This window comes from Pleurodeles waltl, chromosome 2_1, assembly GCF_031143425.1.
Source record: "Pleurodeles waltl isolate 20211129_DDA chromosome 2_1, aPleWal1.hap1.20221129, whole genome shotgun sequence".
NCBI lineage: Eukaryota > Metazoa > Chordata > Amphibia > Caudata > Salamandridae > Pleurodeles > Pleurodeles waltl.
Genome location: NC_090438.1, coordinates 726,368,028 through 726,395,407, shown reverse-complemented (window position 1 = coordinate 726,395,407; position 27,380 = coordinate 726,368,028). Strand labels below are relative to the sequence as shown.

Below are 27,380 nucleotides of genomic sequence, written 5' to 3'. Positions count from 1 at the left end.
GTAAGAACCGCAAGTCCTTAGGATTCACAAAACCTATTGGTCCTTGAGGTGGGCAGAAGACTTTAGTAGGAGTGTGAACCTCTGGGGCTCTGTGTATACTATTTCAAAGTATGAAATAGTCTGCACAAATTCCAAGGTTTCCCCTTAGAGGTAAGATGGTGGCAAAATCAGATAATACTAATGCACTATTTGTGGTAGTGTGGCCGAGCAGTAGGCTTATCAGAGAGTAGTGTTAAGCATTTGTTGTACAGCCACATGCAATAAATGAGGAACAAAGACTTACTCCAGTCCAATAGGTTTTTATATTGAAAAATATTTTCTTAGTTTATTTTAAGAACCACAGGTTTGCCTTTGCTGATGCCAAGTTATGACTTGAAAGTATGCTGGGACCCTGGTAACCAGGCCCCAGCACCAGTGTTCTTTCCCTAAACTGTACCTTTGTCTCCACAATTGGCACAACCGTGGCACTCAGGTAAGTCCCTTGTAATGGGTACCCCTGGTACCAAGGGCCCTGATGCCAGGGAAGGTCTCTAAGGGCTGCAGCATTGTCTTATACCACCCTGGGGACCCCTCACTAAGCACATGCCCATTGCTTCACAGCTTGTGTGCTGGTGGGGAGAAAATGACTAAGTCGACATGGCACTCCCCTCAGAGTGCCATGCCTACCTCCCACTGCCTGTGGCATAGGTAAGTCACCCCTCTAGCAGGCCTTACAGCCCTAAGGCAGGGTGCACTCTACCACAGGTAAGGGCATAAGTACTATGCCCATACAGTGGCCAAGCAAAACCTTAGACATTGTAAGTGCAGAGTAGCCATAAGAGTATATGGTCTGGGAGTTGTTCAAACATGAACTCCACAGTTCCATAATGGTTACACTGAAATCTGGGAAGTTTGGTATCAAACGTATCAGCACAATAAATGCACACTGATGCCAGTGTGCAATTTATTGTAACATACACCCAGAGGGCATCTTAGAGATGCCCCCTGAATGCCAACCAGAATTCTAATGTAGGCGGACTAGTTTTTGCCAGCCTGCCACAGACCAGACATGTTGCTGGCCAGGAACAAAGCCTGTACTGGGTGGAAGTGCTTCTCACCTCCCCCTGCAGGAACTGTTAACACCTGGAGGTGAGCCTCAAAGGCTCACCCCTTTTGTTACAGCACCACAGGGCATCCCAACTAGTGGAGATGCCCGCCCCTCCGGCCACTGCCCCTACTTTTGGCGGCAAGGCTGGAGGAGATAATGAGGAAAACAAGGAGGAGCCACCCACCAGTCAGGACAGCCCCTATGGTGTCCTCAGCTGAGGTGACCCCTGCCTTAAGAAATTCTCCATCTTGAGTTTGGAGGATTCCCCAATAGGATTAGGGATGTGCCCTCCTACCCACTGCGAGGAGGCACAAAGAGGGTGTAGCCACCCTCCAGGACAGTAGCCATTGGCTACTGCCCTCCCAGACCTAAACACACCCCTAAATTCAGTATTTAGGGGCTCCTCCTGCAACCTAAACCAAGAAGGACTGCTGACCTGAAGCCCTGCAGACAAGACGGAGACGACAACTGCGTTCGACCCAGCCCTACCTGCCTGTCCCCTGACTCAAAGAAAACTGCAACAGCGACGCATCCGACAGGGACGAGCGACCTCTGAAGCCTCAGAGGACTGCCCTGAACCTAAGGACCAAGAACCTCCTGTGAACAGGGGCCCTGTTCAAAACCAGCTACTTATTTGCAACAAAGAAACAACTTCCAAAGATTGCAATTTCCTGCCGGAAGCGTGAGACACTACACTCTGCACCTGACGTCCCCGGCTCGAGATGCAGAGAACCAACACCACAGAGAGGACTCCCCGGCGACTGCAAGCCTGTGAGTAGCCAGAGACGACCCCCCTGGGCCCCCACAGCGACGCCTGCAGAGAGAATACAGAGGCTCCCTCTGACCACGACTGCCTGTAACAAGGGACCAGACGCCTGGAACCAACACTGCACGCGCAGCCCCCAGGACCTGAAGGAATCGAACCTCAGTGCAGGAGCGACTACCAGGTGACCCTCTGCCGAGCCCACCAAGGTGGTGGCTGTCCCGAGAAGCCCCCGCTGTGCCTGCCTGCAACACTAGAGTGACCCCCCCACCCCCGGTTCCTCCATTGTTTTCAACCTAAAACCCGATGCCTGCTTTACTCACTGCACCCAGCCGCCCCTGTGCCGCGGAGGGTGTACCTTGTGTGCCTTCTCGTGTATCACCCCCACCCCCCGGTGCTCTACAAAACCCCCGTGGTCTGCCCCCCCAGAGGACGCAGGTACTTACCTGCTGGCAGACTGGAACCGGAGCACCCCTGTCCCCCATAGACGCCTATGTGTTTTGGATATCTCTTTCCTGTGCACGTGACCAGCCCTGAGCTGCTGGTGTGGTAACTTTGGGGTTGCCTTGAAACCCCAAAGGTGGGCTGCCTATGCCCCAAACTTGAGACTTGTAAGTGTCTGTCTTACCTCCAAAACTAACCTTTACTTACCTCCCCCAGGAACTGTTGATTTTTGCACTGTGTCCACTTAAAATAGCTTATTGCCATTTCTAAAAAGACTGTACATGATATTGTGTTTATTCAAAGTTCCTAAAGTATCTACGTGAAGTACCTTGCATTTAAAGTGTTTGATGTAAATCTTGAACCTGTGGTTCTTAAAATAAACTAAGAAAAGCTATTTTTCAATATAAAAACCTATTGGCCTGGAGTAAGTCTTTGAGTGTGTGTGCCTCATTTATTGCCTGTGTGTGTACAACAAGTGCTTAACACTACCCTCTGATAAGCCTACTGCTCGACCACATTACTACAAAATAGAGCATTAGAATTATCTCGTTTTGCCACTATCTTACCTCTAAGGGGAACCCTTGCACTCTGTGCACACTACTTCTCAATTTGAAATAGTATATACAGAGTCAAGGTCCTACATATATGTACTCCCTTAAACACACTGCAACCTGCCCATGAGGCTACCAAGGGCCTACCTTCGGGGTGCCTGACAAGTAGTAAAAGGGAAGGTTTAGGCCTGGCAAGTGGGTAAGCTTGCCAAGTCGAATTGGCAGTTTAAAACTGCACACACTGACACTGTAGTGGCAGGTCCGAGCCATGGTTACAGGGCTACTAATGTGCTGCAGGCCCACTAGTAGCATTTGATTTACAGTCCCTGGGCAACTCTAGTGCACTTTACTAGGGACTTACCAGTAAATCAAATATGACACTCATGGATAAACCAATCAACGGTACAAGCTCTATAGGGAGCACTTGCACACTGATTAGAAGTGGTGAAGTGCACAGACAATAAACCATCAAAAACGGACCAGAAAAATATTGTAGGAAGGCAGCAAAACGTTTGGAGATAACCCTGCAAAAAGGGCCATTTCAAATATCACACCTGCAGGAGCTGATGGTGAGCCTCAAAGGCTGAAGCCTCTTGTTACAGTGCCATGGGGCACTCCAGCTAGTGGAGTTGTCCGCACACGGACAAAGCCCCACTTTTGGCAGCAAGTCCATCAGGAAAATTATGGAAAGCAGGGAGGAGTGACCCCACAAAACTCACCCCTCCCCCTGCCATCCAAAGCTAGGGCCATCCCTAGGGTGTCCAGAGCGGAGGTTGCCCCCCCCACCACCCCCCCCCCCCCCCTTCCTGCAGAATCACCCATCTTAGTTTGGAGAACAGAAACCAATAGGGTTAGGTTTGCGTCCCCCTCCCCAAAGGGAGTGGACACAAGAACGGGGTGTAGCCACCCTCTGGGACAGTAGCCATTGGCTACTGCCATCTGACCCCTGTAACCCCCCTAAATCCAGGATTTAGGGGCTTACCTGAACCCAGCTCATGAGATTCAGGCTGACCTGACAAGAAGGAAGGAGGACTGCTGAGCTGAACCCCCAGCAGAGAAGACAACGACAACTGACTGCCTCAGAAAACCTGCACAAAAACAGTGAGGCATCCAGCGGGGCCAGCCACCTCGACCAAGTTATAGAAGTCTGTCCTGCACCCAAAAGGACCAAGAACTGCAGTGGACAGTGGCCCTGTCCAAGAAGGAAACATCCAGGGACTCTGGCACACCTCCAGACACGCGAGTCCTGACCACCCTGCACCAGACACCCTACGGCCGGTGACCACGTGGCCCAACCAGCTAAAGAATCATCAGGTGATTGTGAGCAAGTGCCCACCCTGGGTTGACCTTTGACCCCCCCCACAAAGATGCCTGCAGAGGGAAGACCGAGGACCTCGACCCCTGAACGCGAAAGCACTGGATGAATATACCCGCACTGTGAGAGGCTGGCACCTTATTGCAGTACTCCCCCACATTTTTGCCTGGTTTCCGAATGCAACTTGGACTGGAGTGCACTGGGATCCTGCTAACTAGGTTCCCGGTACCAGTGTTCTTTCCCTAAAACATTTTAAAAGTAATTGGATACATCTTTAGCTATCACTACAAGTCCCTAGTAAAAAGGTACTTAGGTACCCAGGGCATGCAGTACTTTGGATAAGCCCCTGGTGGCAGTGGCACTGATTGTGACAACCTCAAGGGACATGCATCAACATGTGCACAGCACTGCCATAGCAGACAGAGTCTCCTGCTGCAAACCTAAAATACAAACTCTACTTGGCACACTACCTGTGTGCCCGGTCCACCGTACACTGCATTAACTATGGGTAAGACACCCCTATAGCAGGCCTTACAGACCTGAGGCAGGATACTCCATACTATATGTGAGGGCACAGCTGAATGAGCAGTATGTTCCCACCGTGTCCCTGGCAAACCTGGGATATAGTGAGTGAATAGAGCTGCCATTTTAATGTATGTCCTGGACAATGGCCAACATGAGATTCCCAGCAAAATAATGGCTACTCTGAACCCTGGGTTGTTTGGTATCAAACCACTCCGAATGATAAATTCAAACTGGTACCATTACTGGATTTATAATAAAATGTACCCAGGGATCACCTTAGAGGTGTCCCCTGCAAAAGCCAACTATCCTGGCATATTTTCTGACTGGTTTCATCCAGCCTGCCACACCCACACAGTCCATATACAAACCTTGGTGGAGAGCCCAGTCTCCCTGGTTCGTAAACCAATGCCCTCCCTTGGTGGAGGAGCTAACCACCCACTCCCCCAGGAACGTGCAAAACCCCGGTAGTGAGCTTCAAAGGGCTACAGCCCCTGAAACTCGAGCCTCCAGGCCTGCTGCTAGCATCTGAGGGGTTGCCACTTTGCAAAACACCCACTTTTTGAGTGAGCAAAGGTGGGAAACCACACAAAGATTAGGAGTGGCGGCCTAGCATGCACCACCTCTAAGGTGTTGTCTGCGAAGTGGACCCTCAAATTCAGTTTCCTCCATCTTGAAATGAAGGAAACTAGCCAATCAAGTTTAGGGAAGTCACCCTTCCCAAAAGAAGTGGACACTAAAGTGGGTGAAGCCACCCATAGGTAAGTGTCCCATTGGACATTACCAGGTTTCCCCTAGAACGCCCACTAAATTCTGTATTTATTGGACATCCCTAGAACAAGAAATCAGATTTCTAAATACAAAGAAGACCTGCACCAAAGAAGATCCAAAGCAAGAGAACTACAGACCTGTTGCACAAGAAAAGGCGCCAAACCCTGCCTGCTGCACCCAGGACCTGCAAATTGCTGCTGTGGAAGAGCTGGACACTGGACCGAGCCCAAGAAACCCAGGTAATATCCAGGCTTAAAGAATCACCCCAGATATCCCTTTTGAGTAGAGGCACCACTCAAAAACCAAGCAAGATCCAATAAGCCAGTGAAGGTCGCTTCACTGGCTGGCCGATATGTCCACAACCGGAATTTGCAGCCGGACCCCACGACACACTAACTACCGTCCCGGACGTGACCTACAAGTGTGCCAAGATTGGTGGCACTGTGCCCTCCAGTGGGCGAGTTACGCCAATTCCCTGGGACAACCTCAAACCAGCTCCCCAAGAGCTGAAAGGATCAGGAGGAAGCTCCTGTAGAGGGACTTTAATAACACCCTGGGACCTACCACCAGAATGCTCACAGTGTCCTGTAAGCAGCCAGAGAGACTCACCTCCAAAAGGACTCAGTTGCGCACAGCTCTGGATCTCACCCCGCATCCGGCCGCTCTGCGTCCGTAACAAGGAACCAGCTGTGCTCCACTGATCCCCAAACACTTGCGACCTCGACAGCCCAAGGGGACCCCCATAAACCATCTTTTCCAAGTGGCCCCTAGAGGTGGCCCTGTGCCAAAAGCGTTTCCTACACTCCTCCCGCCGGAAACGGGAGCCACAAGAGGCTCTCCGGCTGGTGCAAGGTGCCTACTGACTGCTGCGACCACCCTGTAAAAAAAAAAAAAAACACAAAAGAGACTGGTAACTTAATTGTACGATTTTGAATGGTAACTGTACATTGATTCCAATGATGCGCAATTATGCGCAGAAAGACTAACTTTATTACAACTTTTAAAACTAATATCTAAAAAAGTATTTGAAAGATCTTGGTCTTAACAATTAAATAAAACTGAAGTATTTTTATAAACTCTGGTCTCGAGTTATTCATTGAGTGCATGTGCTGCATGATTGGTTTTGTGAGCACAACAAATGCTTAGTACATCTCCTGGATTAGCCTAACTGCTCGACCAGCTACCTTAAAAATTGTAGCATTAAGTGGTCTAATTTTTGCTCATGGAAACCAAAGTGTGGTCGCCTGGACCCACTGCATAGTGTGCCTAGTTTTGCACACTGCATAGAAGGCCAGCCTCCTACAGATGCCTAAAAGACCACTGCACCCGCAGCCCCCAGAGAACCCGACCTCCAGCACAGGTACATTCCTCCCTGTCTAGCTTAGGGTTTGCTCCAGGGGACCCCCTGGTCCTCACATGCAGCATCTGAGTGACCCCGCGGTCTCCTCACAGAGATCTATTGGAAACCCAATGCCTTGTTTGCATCCTGCACCCAGCTGCTATAGTGCCACTGAGGGTGTGCGTTTGATGCCTCCTTGTGGCCCCAACAGTGCCCCTCTAACACTCCCCCTCCTACCCCCAGGTCTGCCCACCAAAGAACAGGTACTTATCTTCTGGCATATCTGATTCAGAGTGCACCCTGTCTCCGTAGGAGCCCACTTTAAAATGGCTCAAATTTGCCCTCTGCACCCGAACGGCCCAGTGTTGCTGGGAGGTTGGGGTTCACTTGAACCCCCAGCTGTGGACTTCCTAAGCCCCAGAGACTGAAACTGTAAGTCAAGTACTTACCTCTAAAACTGTGCTTTAGTTTCTTCCCCAAGGATGTGTCCTGAATATTGCAGTGTCAACATTTAAAATAGTTTTATTGGCATTTATTCAAAAACTGTATGCTATATGAATTCCATTCAAAGTATTATTATTGATATATATGTGAAATAATATCTATTGATGTAATTACATGCAAAGAGAATCTTGTGATTCTAGAAATAAACAAAATTTATTTTTCTATATAAAAACCTATTGGTCTGTAGTTCAGTCATTAAGTGTGTGCTTCTTCTATTGTGTCTGTGTGTAGAACAAATGCATTTGTAGTATCTACTTTAGCCTCTGTGGAACACCTGGAGTCTGTGCATGTCATTTTGATATAGTATATAAAGAGTGAGCTTCCTACAAAGGGGGACTGACTGAGTTGGCGAGGTAGCATGTTCCAGGTCTGTGCTGCGATGTAGGAAAAGGATCTCCCTCTGGCTGCATTGTTACCAATTCTAGGGGTGGCAGCAAGGGCAACTTGTGCAGAGCTGAGTTACCGGTCTCTGTTTGGGTCTGAGAGACTCAGTTGGTGCACGAGTCGCTGAGTCTGAGTGGCTCTGTGAGTGTGCGCATGAGTACCTCAGTGAGTGTGAGTGCTTGGGGATTCTCTGAGCAGGTCTGTGTGAGTTCAAGAGTGCCTCTGTGGGTGTATTACTGGGTGCATGAGTATGTGAGTATTGTAGGAAGCAGCATATATAGTGAACCAAAACGAGGTACACTGCGCAAAAAGTCAAAGCAATCAGAGGAACAAATTACATCCCAAATGCTCCTTTTTTCGGTAGTGTGGTCAAGCGACTCCTACGGTAAGTGAGACACACACTGAAAGAAATCACACCAATAACATGTACTTTTATATAAAGTCTGATATTTTGATTTATGAATTTTTACAGCTTGCAAAACTTGATACAGTGCATTTTTCAGATGTGGTAAAGTTATCCTATGAAGGAAGAACTAGCACTGCATACAGGTATAGTAAAGCGACTTACGTGATCAATCTCCTGGACTTCGGCCACACGGACCATTCACCTCAGGCAGCAGGGTGCATGGGTACAGCTCAGCGTCAAGTGCCCCATGTAAGTCTATGGGGACCGGTTTGGTCACAAAGTTGCTTGAGGGATGGATTGGGAGTCCACATCAGAGGAACCCACGTGGGTTTCGGACCTTGAGACCCTTAGGCACGTAGGGACACCACCGATCCACTTCACCTCAGGCTGTGGGGTGCAGGTGCAGTGGTGTTTTATCGCATCAGGTCTGGTGCTGGAGTTCCTTGTGGTTGTAAGGAGCCCCGCAGAAACAGTCTATACAGTAGGCATCGACTTGGGGCTTAGTCCGAACAAGCCAACAAGTGGCCTCAGGTCTCACGAGGCAGAGAGATGTGGGGACAGCCTTGGTCCTCTTCTCCTAGGCCCAGGGCAGACGGGTGCAGAGGTGTCCTGAGACATGGGGTCTTTGTCACTCACTGTTGCTAGGGGTCTGCAGAATCAGGCTGCAAACGCTGTCAGGAAGTCCACATAGGGCAAGCTCTGGGTAGGCTGTGTGACACCACTGGACCACTTCAACTCGGGCTAGGCAGCTCAGCTGCTGTGATGTTGCCCAGTGTTGGGTTTTTGGCAGTCAAGGTCCTCATGGTTCTTCCTTGGGGGCCTGCAGATGCAGGGCAGCAGCTCCTGTAATCCAAAAGAGTTCTTCTTGGTGATTTGTGAAGCACGGACAGCGCTCCCTGATTTTTGGAACCTGCAGTGGCAGGACAGGTCAGACGCTCCTCAAGGGCCAGGCACAGCAGGCTTGGCACCACGTCAGTCGTGCTTCTTAGGTCTATGGTTTTGCAGTCTTGTTGCACACTCCTTTTGTGTCATGGAAGAAAGTCAGAGAATCTGTGTAGGAAAGTGCCCTTGTTGGCATGGTTGCCCCCCACTTTTTGTCTGATATTGGTGATAACTTGACAGAGCGTGATGGGATCCTGCTAACCAGGCCCCAGCACTAGTGTGCTTTCCCAAAACTGTAGCATTGTGTCCACACAACAGCACACCCTTGGTACACAGTTAAGTCCCTTGTAAAAAGTACCCATGGTACCAAGGGCCCTGTTAACTGGAAAGTCCCCAAGTGCTGCAGCATGACTTATGCCACCCTGGGGACCACTCACCTAGCACATGCACATTGCCATTGCAGCTTGTGCGCGCTGGTGCTGAGAAAAAGGCAAATTCGACATTAGACCTCTCAGTGTGCCACACCACAAACCACTGCCAATGGTATACGCAAGTCAACACTCAAGCAGGCTTTACAGCCCTAAGGGAGGGTGCACTATACCATAGGTGAGGGCATACCTGCATGAACAATATGCCCCTAAGTGTCTAAGTCCATTCTTAGACATTGTAGGTCTAGTGGGGCCATATTAAGTATATGGGCTGGGAGTTTGTCATTATGAATTCCACAGATCCATAAACTAAAGTCTAGAATGTTTGGTATCAAACTTGTCAGCACAATAAACCCAAACTGATGCCAGTGCTGGTTTTATTGAAACATGCACCCAGAGGGCATCTTAGAGATGCTCCCTGTATTTACCCATTCCTTTAATGCAGGACTGACGGGTCTGCGCCAGCCTACCACGAACAGACAAGTTTCTGAATCCCTGGGGTGAGAGCTTTTGTGCTGTCGTAGGCCAGAAACAAAGCCGACACTGTGTCCGTGCTTCACACCTCCACCCTGCAGGAATTCTAACACCTGGTGGTGAGCCTCAAATGATCAGGCTTCTTACCTAGAAGCAGGCCTGATTCTGAGTGCCCCCAGTGTCCATAGGTTCCCACTGTAAAACCCGGCAGCAACGTTGACCTCTGCATAAAGCCAGCCCCGTGTGGCTGGTGGAGGGTGCTTGGCACTAACTCAAACTCAGACCCATGGTATTATAACCCCCAGAGAATGGAACTGTAGGTCTGGTACTTACCGCCATAACTGTACTTTCTTTTATTCCCTACGGAACTGTTACTGAAAATTGCAGTGTGTCAACTTTTAAAACATATTTGCTATATTCACATAAGCCATTTATATTGCCAAATTAAAACAAATAGGTATTGATACATATTTTGGATACTTACTTGTAAATGTGCTTTCCTTGCAAATTGAAATTTGTGGTTCTAGAAATAAATGGACAAAAACAAGTTTTGGTATCTAAAAAGAATTGGCCTGAAATTAGGGCTTTGAGAGCATGCTTCATTTATTGCCTGTGTGTACAAAAAATGCTTTGCACTACCCTCTGATAAGCCTAACTGCTCGACCACAGTACAACAAAACAGCATTAGTATCATATTTGTTGCCTCTAAACTCTGGTGAATCCCTGTACAGACTATATCTCAATTTGATATAGCATATCCTGAGCCATCTTCCTACAATCTGGTATCAGTGGTTCCCCTAAATACTCAATGTAGGGGGCGGTATTGAGAGTGAAGGGTAGTAATCACTGGAGTACTGTAGGAATCTGGCCTGGTGTGTGCTAACTACCTATGGTATGATCACCTTATACAAGGTCCATGTATCCCTTATGAGTGAGGTGGAGTCAGTGTCAAGGAAGCCAGGCTCTCTAAAGGTAGCTGTGGATAAGTAGCCAAGGCTTATTTAGGAGACATGCAAAGCTCTCATGCAATACCACTGTAGTCATACAGCAGTTATACAAATGAAAGAAGGCACTCAGTGCTACGAAAATAGAGGCTCTTTATTAGAGTAATACAAACACAAACACTAGTTATGCAATACTCTAATTGTAGCTAAGTAAACATACTATACATGTACAGTAACAATCAGGAATAGGCTTAAAAAGCAATTGAGAACACTGAAAAACAGCAGACAAAACTCTAGACCAGGGGGAGTGGGGGTGGGGTGGGGTGGGGTGGGGTGGTTTTGGTGTTGGTGTTGGTGTTAGGTGGATGCAGGAGTTGGTCGACGGAGGAAAGAAGACGGTCAACACTGGGGCAGGTGAAGAGTTCCTGGCTGATGCGGTCGAGGTCCCATGCTGGATGAAGGATTGCAGTCAGTCTGTGGAGTGAAAAAAAAACACATACAAGACCTGAAAAAGGAAAATATTGCAGTTGCTAGCAGTGGAGCTGTTGGGGATCAGGAAGGCCAAGTGAGGGGGAGAGGGAACTAAACCCACAGGGGATGTCCGTAGCGACCCTCGGCAGTGTGGAGAGTCCAAAGAAGAAGATGCAGCCCACACAGATGACTCACAGGCAAGGAGCACAGGAGTCATGGTGAGGCCCATGCAGGACACTTAAAAAGAAGTCCCACGTCGCTGAATAACATGCAAAGGGCTGAGCGTCACAGGGAAGAGTGATGTGGACAGGAGCAACACAAAGACTGAAGTTCCCCTGGAGGCGGTGCCATCAAGCCTTGTCTGTTGCAAGAGACACTATGCATGGAGAAGGGAAGGTCCTACCTTCACCCAAGTTGGACAGCTGGTAGGGAGAACGCAAAGGACCACCAACTGTGATGCAGGATCCACACAGTTCCATAGAAGAGGAGATCCATGCAGCCGGTCATCATTGCAGCAGAATGCCTGCAGATGCACAGGAGCGACTCTTTCATTCCACGGGAAGTTTGCTTCTTAGGGCAGACTGAAGACTCGCCACCCTCATATGATGCACAGCTGGGGAAATGTTGCAGTTGCTAGAAGAAGCCAGAGAAACAATGTTGGAGAGCAGAGGCGTAGCTGTAGATGCGGACTGTAGGTCCCTGTGGAGTCCAGCTGCGGTTCGAGAGGCAAGTTTCAGTAAACGATGCAGATGATTCCTGCTGGAGTCTTGCATGTCGAATCTGGGAACCCACCCATGAGGAAGACCCTAAATAGCCCTGGAAGGGGAACTGGTCACCTAACCACATGGCCACTAAGATGCCCCCAGAGGCCTCTGCCCACCCTAAGGTCAAGATGGCAGAATCAAAGGGCCATCTGGAGGAGCTCTGGGCACCAACCCTGGGGTGGTGATAGACAGGGGAGTGGTCATTCCCATTTCCATTGTTCAGTTCCAGGGCAGAGCAGGGATTATGGGTCCCTCAACTGGTGCAGATTGGTTTTATGAAAGGATGGCACCAATGGTGGCCATCAAAGCATACCAGTGGCTTGGCGAGGCTACCCCTCCCAAGTCATTTAACACCTTTTTTCTACCCAAAGGCAAAGGGTGTTGCCTCCGTCACCTAAAGGAAATTCTTTTGTTCTGCCTTCCTGGACTACAAGTCGGAAACGTTTGATAACAAACATGCCCATGTTCAGAGTTACCCTTATGTAGCTGGCAAAGGTAGTGACCTATGTCCAGTACACGCGTGAAAATGGCATCCCCGCACTAATGAAGTCCAGGAAAATGGAGATGAGTCTGTGGGGGAATCTCGGCTCATGCATCTCGGCATCTGACATCGGTACTTGCAGGAGGCCCTGCCTTAGGAGTGACTTACAGGGACCTGGTGCAGTGGTCTTCAGTGAAAGGGTGCATGCACCTTTTCATGCAGGCTGCAATGCCAGCCCTGCAAACACATTTTACATAGGTCCCCATGGGTGGCATAACATGCTGCAGCCCATGGGGAACCCCTGGTGTCTCCCCGCCCTGGGCACCATATACTAGGGACTTACATGGGGGCACCAGTATGCAAATGTGGGAAGTATGAAGTCATAGCAAACAAATGTATAGGGGGAGTGCACAGTAACTGGGGTCCTGGTTAGCATGCTGACAAGCAAAAAGTGGGGGTAACCATGCCACAATAAGGGTACTTTGCTACAGCTACATACCCTGGAGTCACAACACCCTGTAGATGACCACTTTCTGTGGGGAGTGGGCAACACCATGTCCAGAGGTCCTAAATTCCACCAGACACAAGTAGAATTTCCTAGGCTGTGTCCATTTCGGGCTGGTCACCCTAGGGGTGTGTCCAGCCTCGAAATGCAAAATGCCTCCTACATAGCTAATGTTCCTGAATATCCAGGTGCCAGATGGGGTCTGGGGGTGGGCATCTCCCTCTCAGAGACTAGATCTGTCTTGGAATGCAGATCATGCTATGGGAAGGGGTGTCCAACACCTCACCCTGAGAAGCTTTGTGTCTGACCTGCAAAGAGCAAAGGATCTCACCCCTGGATCTCACTCTAGTCTGTTGGTGGCAAACTGGCTAGAACTGGTCAGTTAGCTCAGAAGCAGTTGTTATGTTTTCAGGAGGAAACTGTAAGGTACACTCTGGATGCGTGCATTAATAAATCCATCGCCAGGGCTTATAAAACATGAGAGGTTCAACATCCCTATTTTCATTGAAGACATCATGGAGTTGGGCAACTAATATTAATCAGTGGCCAACACATCTATTTAAAATGGATTCCCTGTTCACCTAATATATCTAAGAAACGACAGACCTAGCAGGGGCATATCTTCTCTTGCAGATATGACCACGCATATAATAATATGCACCCTGCCTTAGGGCTATAAGGCCTGCTATAGGGGTGACTTACAAATATTACATGCAGTGTTTTGGGGACATGGCACACAGTCCATAATTTATGTTGCGTTTTCACTTTTAGGGGGCACCTTGTCAAGCAGTCTGCATGAGGTCAGTGCTGGGCCCCCTAGAGAAGAACAAGTTCTGCTACAGCTCTTAGCGACCCTCTGCAGTACCGAGGCACTCTAGGTAACACTTACTATGGGACTTAGAAGGGTGCTACAGAGCCTTATCACTTGGGATCAAGGGATCAGGTGTCTTGTTTTGGGGAAAGACTGACACTGGGGACCAGCTTACCAGGAAGCCAGTGAACTTCAGTTAAAGCTGCATCAAAACTTGGCAACAAGTTGGGAGGGGGCAAGGGACGGACAGCTAAGTACAAGTGTGAGTATGACTTTTTTGTGATGTTTGTTAATTGGTTGCAATGTTACACAAGGAGGACGGGCTGGGAGTTGAGATGAATTTGTGAGTATGGCACGTGGTGCCAAAAAAATCTTGCCATTGAATGTATTATGACCTTGGCCTAAGTTGTTAAATATAGGGCTGCTCAGTTCCAAGGCAACCAAGACTTACTTGGTTTCACCTTATCCCATTTTCTTCTACCGACCTACTCTTCCTTTCTCCTTATTTTATCCTTGCAGGTTCATTTTCTTCTCTACTTTCTCCTGGTGATTGCTTCTCTATGACCCTGTTCCCCTTCCCATTCTGCCTTTTGCTCTTTGGCCAGGTCACTGGCACACTGGTCTACATTCTAAAAGTTTTAACATCTCATTTTCAGGGATAGGGAGGTCTTTCCATTATTGTAACACGGGAGCAGCTCACTACTATTCATGGAAATAATATGTGTGACACCCTCACATTTACAATATATGAGGTTCTATTTTGATATATGTAGGAAGTTGGCTCTGAATATACTATCTTAAAGTGAGAGATAGTGTGCACAGAGTCTAAAGGTTCCCCTTAGAGGTTGATAGTGGGAAAATTAGATAAGTTGAATGCTCTATTTTTTGGTGGTGTAGTTGAGCAGTAGGCTTGTCAGAGGGTAGTGTTAAACATTTGTTGTACACACACAGGCAATAAATGAGGAACACACACACTCAAAAGACTTAACCCAAGTCCAATAGTTTGCCTGCAGAACATCAGGATCCCTCGGCGCCGGCGAAAAGTGAGGGCTACTTTGAGCGACCTCAAAAACTGAAGGGACCAGTGACAACTCCGGACTCTCCTGCTGAGGCGTGACAGTAGGACTCATTTCCCATGTCTTCTGGCATCGTGAAGATAGAGACCGCGACCTCGATCGGCTCCGCTCCGAACGGCGCAGAGAGTCATGATGACGCTGCTTCTTATGCTTTTTGGGAGAAACATGGAAGGAATCCTTTTTATGGCCCTTCTTCTTTGCTTTGGCTAAGAAGAGCTTCGCCTCGCACTCCTTCAGAGCTTTTGGATTCATGCTCTGATACGAAGAGCAACCTTCCACATCATGCTCTGAACTAAGGCACCAAATACAGTCCGAGTGGGGGTCGGTCACTGACATCCGACCCCCTCATTCTCTACACGGCTTGAAACCGGACTTCTTCGGAGGCGACATTGTAACCACCAAAAATCGTTACAGTTAACAACGAGCCAGGAAGAAAAACCGTTGGCGTCGAAGGCACGGAAAAAAGGAAAACTGATGTCAGTACGCCGACAAGGACCTCTTATTGGCACGTTGACGTCAGACGGAGTCACGTGGAGCCATGCCATTATGACATCCTCGTCGACGTAGACAGCTAGGAAGAAGACTTTCCGTCGGATGCTGGCGCAAGGATCCAATTCATAAGGTGAGGAATCCATAGGTAGTTGTATCCATCAGAAATATATTTTAATTTATTTTAGAACCACAAGATTCAACTCAGGTTACTCATGTTATCGCAGTCGCCTGGGAGACCCCTCTGCGGTATTTGTTTTCTGGAGCTCGAGGTGGGGGCATTGGATGCAGAGTGAGAAGTCTCACGCTTCCGGCGGGAAAGGAGAGTTCTTTCAAAACTTGCAAAAATGTTGCAGTGTCCTCAGAGGTCGCTGTTCCCCGACAGATGCGTCGCTGTGCAGTTTGAGTCTGGGGACAGGCCGATAGGGCTGGAGCCAAGTCAGTTGGTGTTTCCGTCATATCTGCGGGGCTTTCAGGTCAGCAGAACTTATTTGTGCAGGTTACAGGAAACTGATTTCCTGGGTTCAGGGTCGCCCCTAAATACTCAATTTAGGGGTGTGTTTAGGTCTTGGGGCAGTAGCCAGTGGCTACTGCCCTTGCGGGTGGCTACACCCTCTTGGTGCCTCCACCCTGAGGTGATGGGGGCACACCCATATTGCTTTTGGGGGCATCTTCCAATCTCAAGATGGAGGAATTATAAAAGTTAAGCGTCACCTCAGGGCACCTTAGGGGCTGTCCTGGCTGGTGGGTGGCTCCTCCTTGTTTCCCTCATCATCTCCTCCAGCCTTGCTGCCTAAAGTGGGGGGGGGAGTCCATCTCCACTAGCTGGGATGCCCTGGGGTGTTGTAACAAAAGGCATGAGCCTTTGAATCTCCCCGCCAGGTGTTACAGTTCCTGCAGGGGGAGGTGAGAAGTATATCCACCCAGTACAGTCTTTGTTCCTGGACACAGATTGACAAAGGTACTCTCCCCATGTTGCTAGAAACTCGCCTGGTTGTGTCAGACTGGCAGAAACTGGTCAGCCTAGCACTAGGAGTCGGACTGGTATTCCGGGTCCCTCTCTAAGATGCCCTCTGGGTGTATTTTAAAACAAATACCACACTGGCATCAGTGTGCATTTATTGTGCTGAGAAGTTGGATACCAAACTTCTCATATTTCAGTTTAGCCATTATGGAACTGTGGAGTTCGTGTTCGTTAAACCCCCAGACCTTATACTCTTATGGCTAACCTGCAATTACAATGTCCAAGGTTTTGCTAAGACACCGTAGGGGCATAGTGCTCATGCCTTAGGGCTGTAAGGCCTGCTAGAGGGGTGACTTATCTATGCCATAGGCAGTGTGAGGTTGGCATGGCACCCTGAGGGGAGTGCCATGTCGACTTAGTAATTTTCTCCCAACCAGCACACACAAGCTGGCAAGCAGTGTGTCTGTGCTGAGTGAGGGGTCTCCAGGGCGTCATACGGCATGCTGCAGCCCTTAGAGACCTTCCTTGGCAACAGGCCCTTGGTACCAGGTGTACCATTTGCAATGGACATATCTGTGTGCCAGGGCCGTGCCAATTGTGGGTACCGGTTAGGGAAAGAACACCAGGCAGATCTTATCCTCCAAACCCACCCTTGCTGCCCTCCACAGAATCAGGAAGAGCACATCTGAAGGCAGATGCTTTTCTTACCTTGTAGCCCAGTCAAACACGCTTCCACTCAAACTCAGACATGCAGACTCACTGAACCAGCTCACAAAGGATCTAAAGACATGGATCGCAGAGTGTGCAGCACGTCCGCAACAGCTATTTGAGCCTCCATGGGTGATAAGCCGCCCTTTAAAAGCGTCTGATTGCTCAAATGACTGATGTGTGCAAAAATACCTTTATTAGGAATGAAAAACTTTCTAACAATAGCTTTACAAGTATGTCTCAATAAAAACATAAAAGAAAAGAAATGTTTTACCTAGAAGTTATTTTGAAAGATTAGCAACACATAACTCACCCACTGTTGAATATCAGTCATGTTTGGCCACTAGAAATGGCTGCCAATACTCTTTTTAGTTTTGTTAGTTCCAGAGTGACCTCCAATTAGTGAAGAATGTAACTTATTAAAAATGTGTTTTGCCAATTCTTCACCAACGATAACTTGTGCCTTCTTCCCCTTTCCTACAAAGAACACCTTTTCACCTAATTTGCCAAAAAAACATGAGAACGTTTAAAGGACGATTTCTATTTACTGCAGATATTGCACGAGAGATACATTAAAAGCACGTAATATATATATATATATACACACACACACACATACACACACACGCTAACAATCATTAAAAAAAATAAAATATAATGAAATGAATCAGACTAAACAATATTTGTTAACACATAAGTAGGTAGATCAATATAATTGAAAGGATCACCAATTCATGAAGCTTCATTCAAACAAGTACAGTAAATTGTATGAATGTATAACAATTTTCTAATTCCAAAGTAATTTGAAAAATAACTTACCATCAATGGTGATTTTTTTGGAAAGTCTCCGTAATACATACTTCATTATTTTACTGAAATCATCAGGGTACACATTACTGCGTATATAAAATTCAGAATCTGGTTGTACTTTGTAGCATCCATTGTTCTTTACAATAACAAAATAAATATAAACTGAAGAATATCTAAACATCGTAATAGTAAAAAAATAAAATCACATGGATGAATATACGTTAACAAAAGGTAAATAATGTGTTCCTCTGATTGACAATTTGCACCCACACATTCGTTTTTTGAGAATGGATACCATAAGAATATCTCTCCACAGTAGCTGCCTCCGCTCTGGTGGGAGGAGCACATAAGGCATCAGAAGTCTGCTTCTTCGCCAAGGCATTGCACCTTTTAATAGGAAGAAAAAGATAGTTGGAGATGGTCCTCTTCTCTCATCAGCTTGCCTAATTTTCACAGCAATTAAGCAAATAAAAAGCTGATCATCCATTTAGCGTTGTTTAGTACAATGAATGACCGCTGTGGGTCAAATATATGTAAGAATGAGGAGGTAGAGAAAAAGTCGTCAGGACAATATTTAGACCAACGTGAAAGAGTGAACACTTTTGGAAAAAGAGAACCAGCTTGCCTCAATAGATGGTAGTTAAATGTGTGGCTACAGAGAGGGTTAGATGCTCGTTAACCCTTATGTAAGAAGTAATTACGGGAAAAAAAGAATATTGTATCGTCAACAAACCTATAGGTCCTCATTACAACCCTGGCGGTCGGTGTTAAAGCGGCGGTAAAACAGCCAACAGGCCGGCGGTAAAAAAAATGTAATCACAACCGTGGCGGAAACCGCCAACATAGACAGCCACTTTAACACTCTGACTGCCACAGTGGTACAAACAAACAGCATGGTGGTCACCACCAACGACAGGCGGAAGACAATGTATCACCCACAGTATCATGAGAGGCCAATCCGCCACCTTTTCAGGGGCGGATTCAACGCGAAAAAAAACACGGCGGAAAAAGAACTTGGAAGGAAAAATGCTCACCTCTACACACCATACGAGGAACCAGGATGCCATGGAGCCGGAACTCCATATTCTACCAGCCATTGTCTTCTTGCTCCTCTACCAGGAGCACGAACGCCAGCGGCGAAGACCACAGTGAGTACTGCACCTACGACACAGGGGGGGGGGAGGGAAAAGAGTGACACACACACGCAACACCCCCACCCTCTCCCACTACAACACACACACAAATACATGTTGATACATTACAGTTACACCCCCCCAAGGCCCCCGGAAGAATGCAAGGACAATGGAAATGATTGTAACGATTCTGATCAATAAAAATCCAGTACTCATAAATATATATACACACTATTAACAAATATATACACCAAGAATTAAAGTCCATGTGCTGCACATACATAGTCCGTGGACCACTGAGCCCAAAATGCATGGGCGAGGCCCACACAAGATATCCAATCAAAACGGAGCGAACACTGCAGGGGCATCAGATCGAAATACAACAGGCACCTCAGGGGGAAAGGAAAGGGGGCACCTCAGCCGGATGAGTGCACAACGCCAGATCCATGAGGGGGCTCCATGCCCATTGATGTATCCTGGGGAGTGCAACGCCACAGTCTCACAAGTCTTTTCAGTGGGTGGTTTGCCCACTGCTACATCCTGGGGAGTGCAAAGCCACAGTCTCACAAGTGAATAACAGTCTCCACTGGTTCTGGAGGGGGGTTTGTGCCCAGAGTGCTTCAGCCTGCCAAGGACTGAGGTAGTGGATGCTTTTCTCCACTGGTTCTGGAGGGGGCTTTGTGCCCAGCGTGCTTCATCCTGCCAAGGACTGAGGTAGTGGATGTGAATCTCCACTGGTTCTGGAGGGGCCTTGGTGCCCAGAGTGCTTCATCCTGCCAAGGACAGAGGTAGTGGATGTGAATCTCCACTCACGGTGGGCCATGGAAGCTGTCCAGGCCCCTGAAACTGACCACCAGCTTCGTACGACTGACCACGGAGGATGGCAGCCATATCTGCGGTGGTGCCACTGACATATGTGGCGTGTCCACTGGCGGTGATTGTGGCAGCCTCAGTAGCGGCGGTGCTTGCGGCGCTCATTGGCCTGCAGTGCTGGTGGGTGGCTCAGTGAGCGTGCTGGTGGCGGCGGTGTCCTGGGACGCGGTGATGGTAGCGGCGGTGTCCTGGGAAGCGGTGCTGGTGGTGGCGGTGTCCTGGGAAGCAGTGCTGGTGGCGGTGGTGTCCTGGGAAGCAGTGCTGGTGGCGGCGGTGTCCTGGGAAGCAGTGCTGGTGGCGGCGGTGTCCTGGGAAGCAGTGCTGGTGGCGGCGGTGTCCTGGGAAGCGGTCTTGTCCGCCGTGCAGGTTGGCGGCGACTTCCCTTTCTTTCTGTGCCCCTTCCCCACCTTGGATGGTGGCGCAGCTGTCTTCACACTCCCAACTGTAGTCCTGGGAGAGCCCTTGGTGGCAGGTGTTTTGCCCTTCTCCCTCCGGGCTGTGGCCAACTTCTTATGTTTCTGAGGTGGGGGACTGTCTGTGGTCTGGCTCCTTGGTACACTGGCTGCCCTGCTGCTTGGCGCACTCCAGAAGCCGGTTACTGCTGGCACCACTGTTCCCGTTGATGTGGTGGCTGAGGTGCTGGGTTGTGACCTGGAAAGCCGTGCCATAGGGGACGGAAGGGGTGGTGGAGGTGAGGGGGAAGAGGTCAAGGTTTGACAGGAAAAGTTTTAGACACACTGGGAAGGGTAGATGGAGGGGGTTTGGGAGTGGAGGAAGAGGTAGTGGTTGTAGGAGGTGTACATCTGCTGAATTTGGGTGAAGGTGCATGGACTGGAGGCTGTTGTGAGGTGGATGGGTGTTGGGTGGGTGGGTGCCTGCGTTTGTGTACTTTGGGAGGAGGGCTCACAGACACACTGGGAGAGGAAACTGGGGATGTGTGACTGGTAGTGGTGTGGTGAGTGCACATGAGCGGTGTGTGGTGATGGACGTAGTGGCTGAAGATGTAGTGCATGCAGGTGTGAGTGGAGACGTGACAGGGAGGGATGAGGGAGACGAGGATGAGGGGGACACAGTGGAGGCAGTGGATGTTGGTATGTCTGCATGGGTATGATGCTTGTGTGAGTGCCTGTGGGATGTGTGGTGCTTATGTTCGCCAGAGCTACCCTTGTGTGTTGAGGTGTGTGCATGCTGGTCTGATGGTGTGCTTGGGATAGGCTGAGGTACAGGGGATTAGGTCTGGGTGGAGGAAGTTGGAGTGGGGAGGCTGGACACAGGGACAATGGCTGCCATCAGTGCTGAGGCCAGCGTATGAAAAGCTTGCTGTTGGGCTGCCTGACCAGAATGAATGCCCTCCAGGTATGCATTTGTCTGTTGCAACTGCCTCTCTACACCCTGGATAGCATTCAGAATGGTAGACTGCCCAACAGTGAGGGATCTGAGGAGGTCAATGGCCTCCTCACTGAGGGCAGCAGGGCTGACAGGGGCAGGGGCTGAGGTGCTGCTGTGAGGGCGGTGCTGGTGGGGGGGGGGGGGGTGGCGGCTGTACCTGTAGATACAGGGGGCACAGAGGGGCCCGCCACCGCAAGGGAGCTCCCATCAGAGGAGGAGTCCGTGTCGCTGGTCTCAGCTCCTGTCCCCGACGTGGAACTCCCCTCGCCCGCCGTTTCGCCCTCCAGGGCCATGTGGGATGCAGCTCCCTCCTGCTCCGGTGCCACTGCTCCTCTGCCTGATGATGCTGATGCACACAAGAACAGGTAGACCACAAAAAGGTGGGGAAGACAGAAGAAAGACATGTTCAGTGCATGCAATACCGCTACAGTTGGCGGACACTACAGACACAGCAGCCCTCTGCACTACGCCATGCACTTAGAGTTCCCTAATTAATCACAGGGACATGGGGTACAAGGCCTATGCCCGACTGCTGCACACATGAGTCACAAGAGCCTGACTAGGTGTAGATGGCTCTTAACACTGGTGGGGTGCCACATAGCCTGCCTTACGGAGGGAACATGCCTACAAAACTCGTCCTGTCCAAGGGGTACCCACAGCCCACCTCCCCCAACCAGACACCTCCAATGTGCGCTGAATCAGCTGAATGAGAGTGTACTCACCCCCTTGTGGCTGCTGTGATGCTCAAGCGCCCATCCAACTCCGGGTACGCCACCGCCAGGATCTGGAACATCAGGGGTGTCATGGTGCGACGGGCAGCCCCCCCCACCCCCCATGTTGGGAGGCCATCCCCAGCTGGGCCTCCGCTGTCTTCTTGCTCAAGCGGCGAATGTCCTCCCATCTTTTACGGCAGTGGGTGCTACGTCTGTGGTGGACACCCAGGGTCCTGACTTCCTTTGCGATGGCACGCCAAATATCCTTCTTCTGGTGGGCGCTGACCTACAGGAATAGGACAGGGGAAAAGGAGAAGATATAACCGTCCGCACCGTCACAGTCATTGGCCCGCATTCCTACCCTTGCCATGACACACATACACTCACCGTCATTTCATGCATGCCTAATTCTCCCCTTCCATCTTCCATCCACACAGGCATTGCCCATACAGCATGCTCACAGTGTACTTACCTGTTTGTCTGGAGGAACGTAGAGCAGCGTGTACGGGGGGAGGACCCCATCCACTAGTTTCTCAAACTCCTCCGTGGTGAAGGCAGGGGCTCTTTCCCCAGACACATGAGCTATTGTCTCTTCCAGACTGAGGTCACAGCAGCACTTGCAGTGTAGGTCATCTCCTGTTGAACATCAGGTATCAAGTGAGTGAACAGATAGAAAATGGCGGTCACGTCCACTGCGGTGCGTACCGTCACCGCCAGCGTACATCGTCATTGGCTCCTGGGACCCATAGGGCCCAATGTTAACCAATGCAGGATTGCGCCGCGGTCTTCGACCGCCTACTGCGACGGTGTACAACGCCAGCGCAGTTACCTCATATCCCATTGTCCCACCTTACAGGTCAGGCAGCCGCCATTTCAGGGGGCCACATGGCATTATGTTTAAATGCGTCACACATACCTAGGCCTTGCATACACACTAAGACAGGCACATATCGGATTGAAAAATATGTGCAATAAAATTGTGTTTTCGTACATCAGTGTTGGCTGACCCTCTGCTCGTTGTTCTCCTCCACAGAGTACGTCCGCTGGGGCAGGTGAGGAGATGGCGGCATCCTCCGGTGTACAGACCGCTGGTGGACCTGTTGACAATGGAAGAGCGACATGTAATTGTCACCTACAGACTGGACCGTGCCACAATCCATGAACTGTGTGCCCAGGTGGAGCCAGACCTGATGTCAGCTATCCGCCATCCCACAGGTATCCCCCCCTATAGTGCAGGTGCTGTCAGTACTCCATTTCCTGGCAAGTGGGTCTTTTCAGACGACAGTGGCCATAGCCTCTGGGATGTCCCAGCCTATGTTCTCTAACGTGTTGTCCAGAGTGTTGTCTGCCCTGCTGAAACACATGCACAGCTACATTGTGCTCCCTCAGATGGACGATTTGCCTACAGTGAAAGGTGACTTCTATGCCCTGGGACATATCCCCAACATCATAGGTGCCATTGATGGGACACCTGTGGCCTTGGCCCCCCCCGCAGGAGTGAACAGGTGTACAGAAACCGGAAGAGCTACCATTCAATGAATGTGCAGATGGTGTGTTTGGCCGACCAGTACATCTCCCATGTGAATGCCAAGTTTCCTGGATCAGTGCATGACGCTTACATTCTGAGGAATAGCAGCATCCCTTATGTGATGGGGCAACTCCAGAGGCACTGTGTGTGGCTATTAGGTGAGGACATGGACCCTATACAGTGTGACTAGGTGTCTGGGAATGGGGTTGCCCCTAAGGGTAAGTGTGTGTCTAACAGTTGTAACAACATTTGCAGATGACTCTGGCTACCTACCCCAACCTGTCATGGCTACTGACCCCAGTGAGGAATCCTAGGACAAGGGCAGAGGAACGCTACAATGAGGCACATGGGCGTATTAGGAGGGTTATAGAGAAAGACCTTCGGCCTCCTGAAGGCCAGGTTTAGGTGCCTACATGACGGGTGTTTCCCTATTCTACGCACCAAAGAAGGTGTGCCAGATCATCGTGGCCTGCTGTATGCTGCACAACTTGGCTTTGCGACGACAGCTGCCTTTTCTGCAGGAGGATGGTCCTGAAGGAGGTCTTGTGGCAGCTGTGGAGCCTGTGGATAGTGAAGACGAGGAAGCAGAACAGGAAATCGACAACAGAAACAAGGTGATTCATCAATACTTCCAGAGACACAGGTAAGACAACATCACTGCCTGCTACATCTGATACACTTGTTCTACCTCTCATCTGTCTGTCACTTTCACCCAGTGTATGGACCCTGATTTGTCACTTTCCCTTTCGATTTCACAGATGTGGGTCCCACTGTGTGACCTCTGCTATGTTTCCTCATGGACAAGAGCTGTGTGACATAGGTATGCTGACAATACAATGGATATTGCTATTTTCCTCAGTTATTGCAAATACACATTTGTGAAAGCACAGACTGACTCCAGATTGTTTTGTGATTTAAGTGTGTTTATTTAAGTGCTAAATAGTGGAGGGGGTTGTAAAATGGTTAGGGGTGATGGTGGAGGAATGTCCATGGCAGAGTCCAGTCTATTTGTTTCACAGGTGCATTGTCCAAAGGGACATAGGAAGTGGAGCTGGGGCAGTTGGTGGATGGACAGGGTGACAAAGTGGGACAGAAGGATGACAATCAGGGTGGTCTTATTTCTTGACGGGGGTCTTGGCATCGTGCTCTGTCTTTGTCCTAGATCTCAGGGACCGCTTGCGGGGTGGTTTTCCATCTGCAGGGGGTGGGGTGCTGGTGTCGAGGTCCTGTGGCGGTGCCTCCTGTCTACTAGCGCCGGCGGTGGGCAGTTCATCGTCCAGGCTAGTGTCAGGGGCCCCTTGTTGTGCCACAGTGTCCCTCCTGGTGTTCACGAGTTCCTTCAGCACCCCTACAATGGTGCCCAGGGTGGTATTGATGGATCGGAGTTCCTCCCTGAACCCCAAATACTGTTCCTCCTGCAGCCGCTGGATCTCCTGAAACTTGGACAGTACTGTTGCCATCGTCTCCTGGGAATAGTGGTAGGTTCCCATGATGTTGGAGGGCCTCATGGAGAGTGGGTTCCCTAGGCCTGTCCTCCCCCTGTCGCCCAGCAGCCCTCCCAGTTCCCCTGTGTTACTGGGCCTCTGTCCCCTGAACCGTGTGCCCACTGCCAATGCCCCCAAGTCCCTGCTGTTCTTGGGGTGGTGGGTTAGCCTGAGTTCCCTGAAGTGGTGGACACACTGCTGCTTGACGTGTCATGGGGACTGAGGTAAGGGCCCGGTGGGTGCTGGTGTTTCCAGAGGGGGGAGGCTCCGTTGTGGCTTCTGCCAGTGTGAGGGGAACCGACTGTCCTGAGGTCCCAGATGGGCCGGGCTGGTCATCTAGATCCAGTTGGACAGAGCTGCTGTCATCAATGTGGGCCTCTTCTGTGGGTGGAGTGGACATGTCTGGAACATCCTGTCCGGTGACGTTGGTTAGGGGTCCTGCAGGGGGTTTAAAGGCATAGTTTATCTGTGTGTTCCATGGTGTGCAATGGGTGGGTGACCCTGTACCCCAGTGGTTGCATTCCTGTGTAGGAGCTTGTGTGCTTGATGTTTAGGGGTCTGTGTGGGTATGTGCAGTGGACATGCATTTATGATGGGTACCCATGCTTTGTTGTTGCATGCAGGGCCTGGTGTTGGGATGTGTGGTTTGTGATAGTGGGACATCTGTGAGGAGTTGGGGTGATGGGGGGTGAGGGTATGTGATTGCATGCAAGTAGGGTGGGGGATGAAGTAGTGAAAGCTTTGACTTACCAATTCCTCCAGCTACTCCTGTGAGGCCCTCAGGATGCAGTATAGCCAAGACCTGCTCCTCCCATGTTAGTTGTGGGGGAGGAGGTGGGGGTCCGCCGCCAGTCCTCTGAACCGCGATGTGGTGTCTTGAGACCACGGAACACACCTTCCCCCGTGGGCCGTTCCACCTCTTACTAATGTTATCCCGTGTTCTTGGGTGCTGTCCCACTGCGCTGACCCTGTCCACGATTCTGCGCCATAGCTCCATCTTCCTAGATATGGTGGTGTGCTGCACTTGTGATCCGAATAGCTGTGGCTCTAGCCGGATGATTTCATCCACCATGACCCTGAGCTCCTCCTCAGAAAACCTGGGGTGTCTTTGCGGTGAACATGGGGTGGTGTGGGTGATGTCTGAGGTGATGTTTAGGGGTGTGTGGTGTTTTGTGCGTGGATGTGTGTGTGATGGTGTTTTGTGCCTCTGTATGGTGTTGTCATCTTTGCTGTGCTGTCTCTCTGGCCTTCGTCAATATTTTAGGTAGTAAGGGTTTGTGGGTGATGTGGGAGTGGTGTGTGTATGTGTATAAGGTGCGTGTATTTGGAATTGTCCAATGTGGTTGTGTTTTGTAAGAGTGTATTTTGAGCGCAGCGGTGTGTTATCGCAAGTTTATCATTGACCTTTGGTGTTACCGCCAATGTTGTAATGAGGGCCATAGTGATTAGGCTCAAATGGAGTTCATGAGAAAATCTCCAAAAACAAATGTAAGATTTCAGTGTGCTCTAAAAAAACATGTTTAGGCTGCTAGTGAAACAAGCTGCTTGATATACTATCGACAGCTGGTGACTAACATGGAAGATCGGTCAGGCACCTGCAAACAGGCTGGAAACACTGAAAGATAACCTTTGTTTGTGCTCAAAGATGACGATAGTCCCACGCCAATGAGCTGACACCACCATCATCAGTTTTGTGAAGACACGAAATAGGATCACAGAAAACTTAAAAAGCTACTTGCTCACTTTGAAACACAGTTAACATGTGTGAAAAATTCAGGATGCGGGTGTGTGAATAAGCATTGTGAAGGTCCAGCACTACTATAAAGTATCCTGTTTGAGCACTGACAACACCTCAGCCAGGGTGTGCATTTAGAAATTGTCTTTGTGGAGGTAGCTGTTGACTGACCACAAAAAAAATAAAAAAAGGACCTTTTAGTTTTTTTTGTGCACAAAGAAATGAAAAAGAAAAAGAACCACAACCTATCTCTGGAGGTAGGACAACCTACTCTGCGCTTGTGCAGAAGAGAGATGGAAACACCCGCTGGAGCAAGGAAGATTAGCTCTCCATCAGACACTGAATGAACATAGGAACAGGTCATGAGCTTCGCAGGTTTCTAAACATAGATGACCACTGCTGTTGCTTTTGCCATCTCCATTCCTCCCAATGACTCCCTCCCATTTCTGTGAGTCAGCACAAACCTTGGCACTGAAAAAATAAAAAATACCAAGCCAAAGGCACTTTACCATCAAGTCTGCGAAGATTCACATCCAGAGCCGATCCCAAATAGCCTGCTCTTCCTTGCCAGCACCAAATGTTGCGGCGTTAGTCACACAAGCGCAGAACATTTTGATAGCTGCCTGTGGATC

At 49.6% G+C, this 27,380-nt stretch overlaps 1 long non-coding RNA gene across 2 annotated transcripts in view; it reads right to left on the bottom strand.

Annotated features, from left to right (window-relative positions):
• Window positions 1-27,380, bottom strand: part of LOC138259121 (uncharacterized) — a 60,539-nt gene that overhangs the window by 21,745 nt on the left and 11,414 nt on the right. The window contains exon 2 of one of the 2 annotated variants that reach the window (XR_011198643.1): window positions 17,397-17,581. The exons of the other annotated variant lie outside the window; for it this stretch is intronic. This is a non-coding gene — a long non-coding RNA (uncharacterized lncRNA). The remainder of the gene's footprint in view (window positions 1-17,396; window positions 17,582-27,380) is intronic. 2 annotated transcript variants of the gene reach the window in all.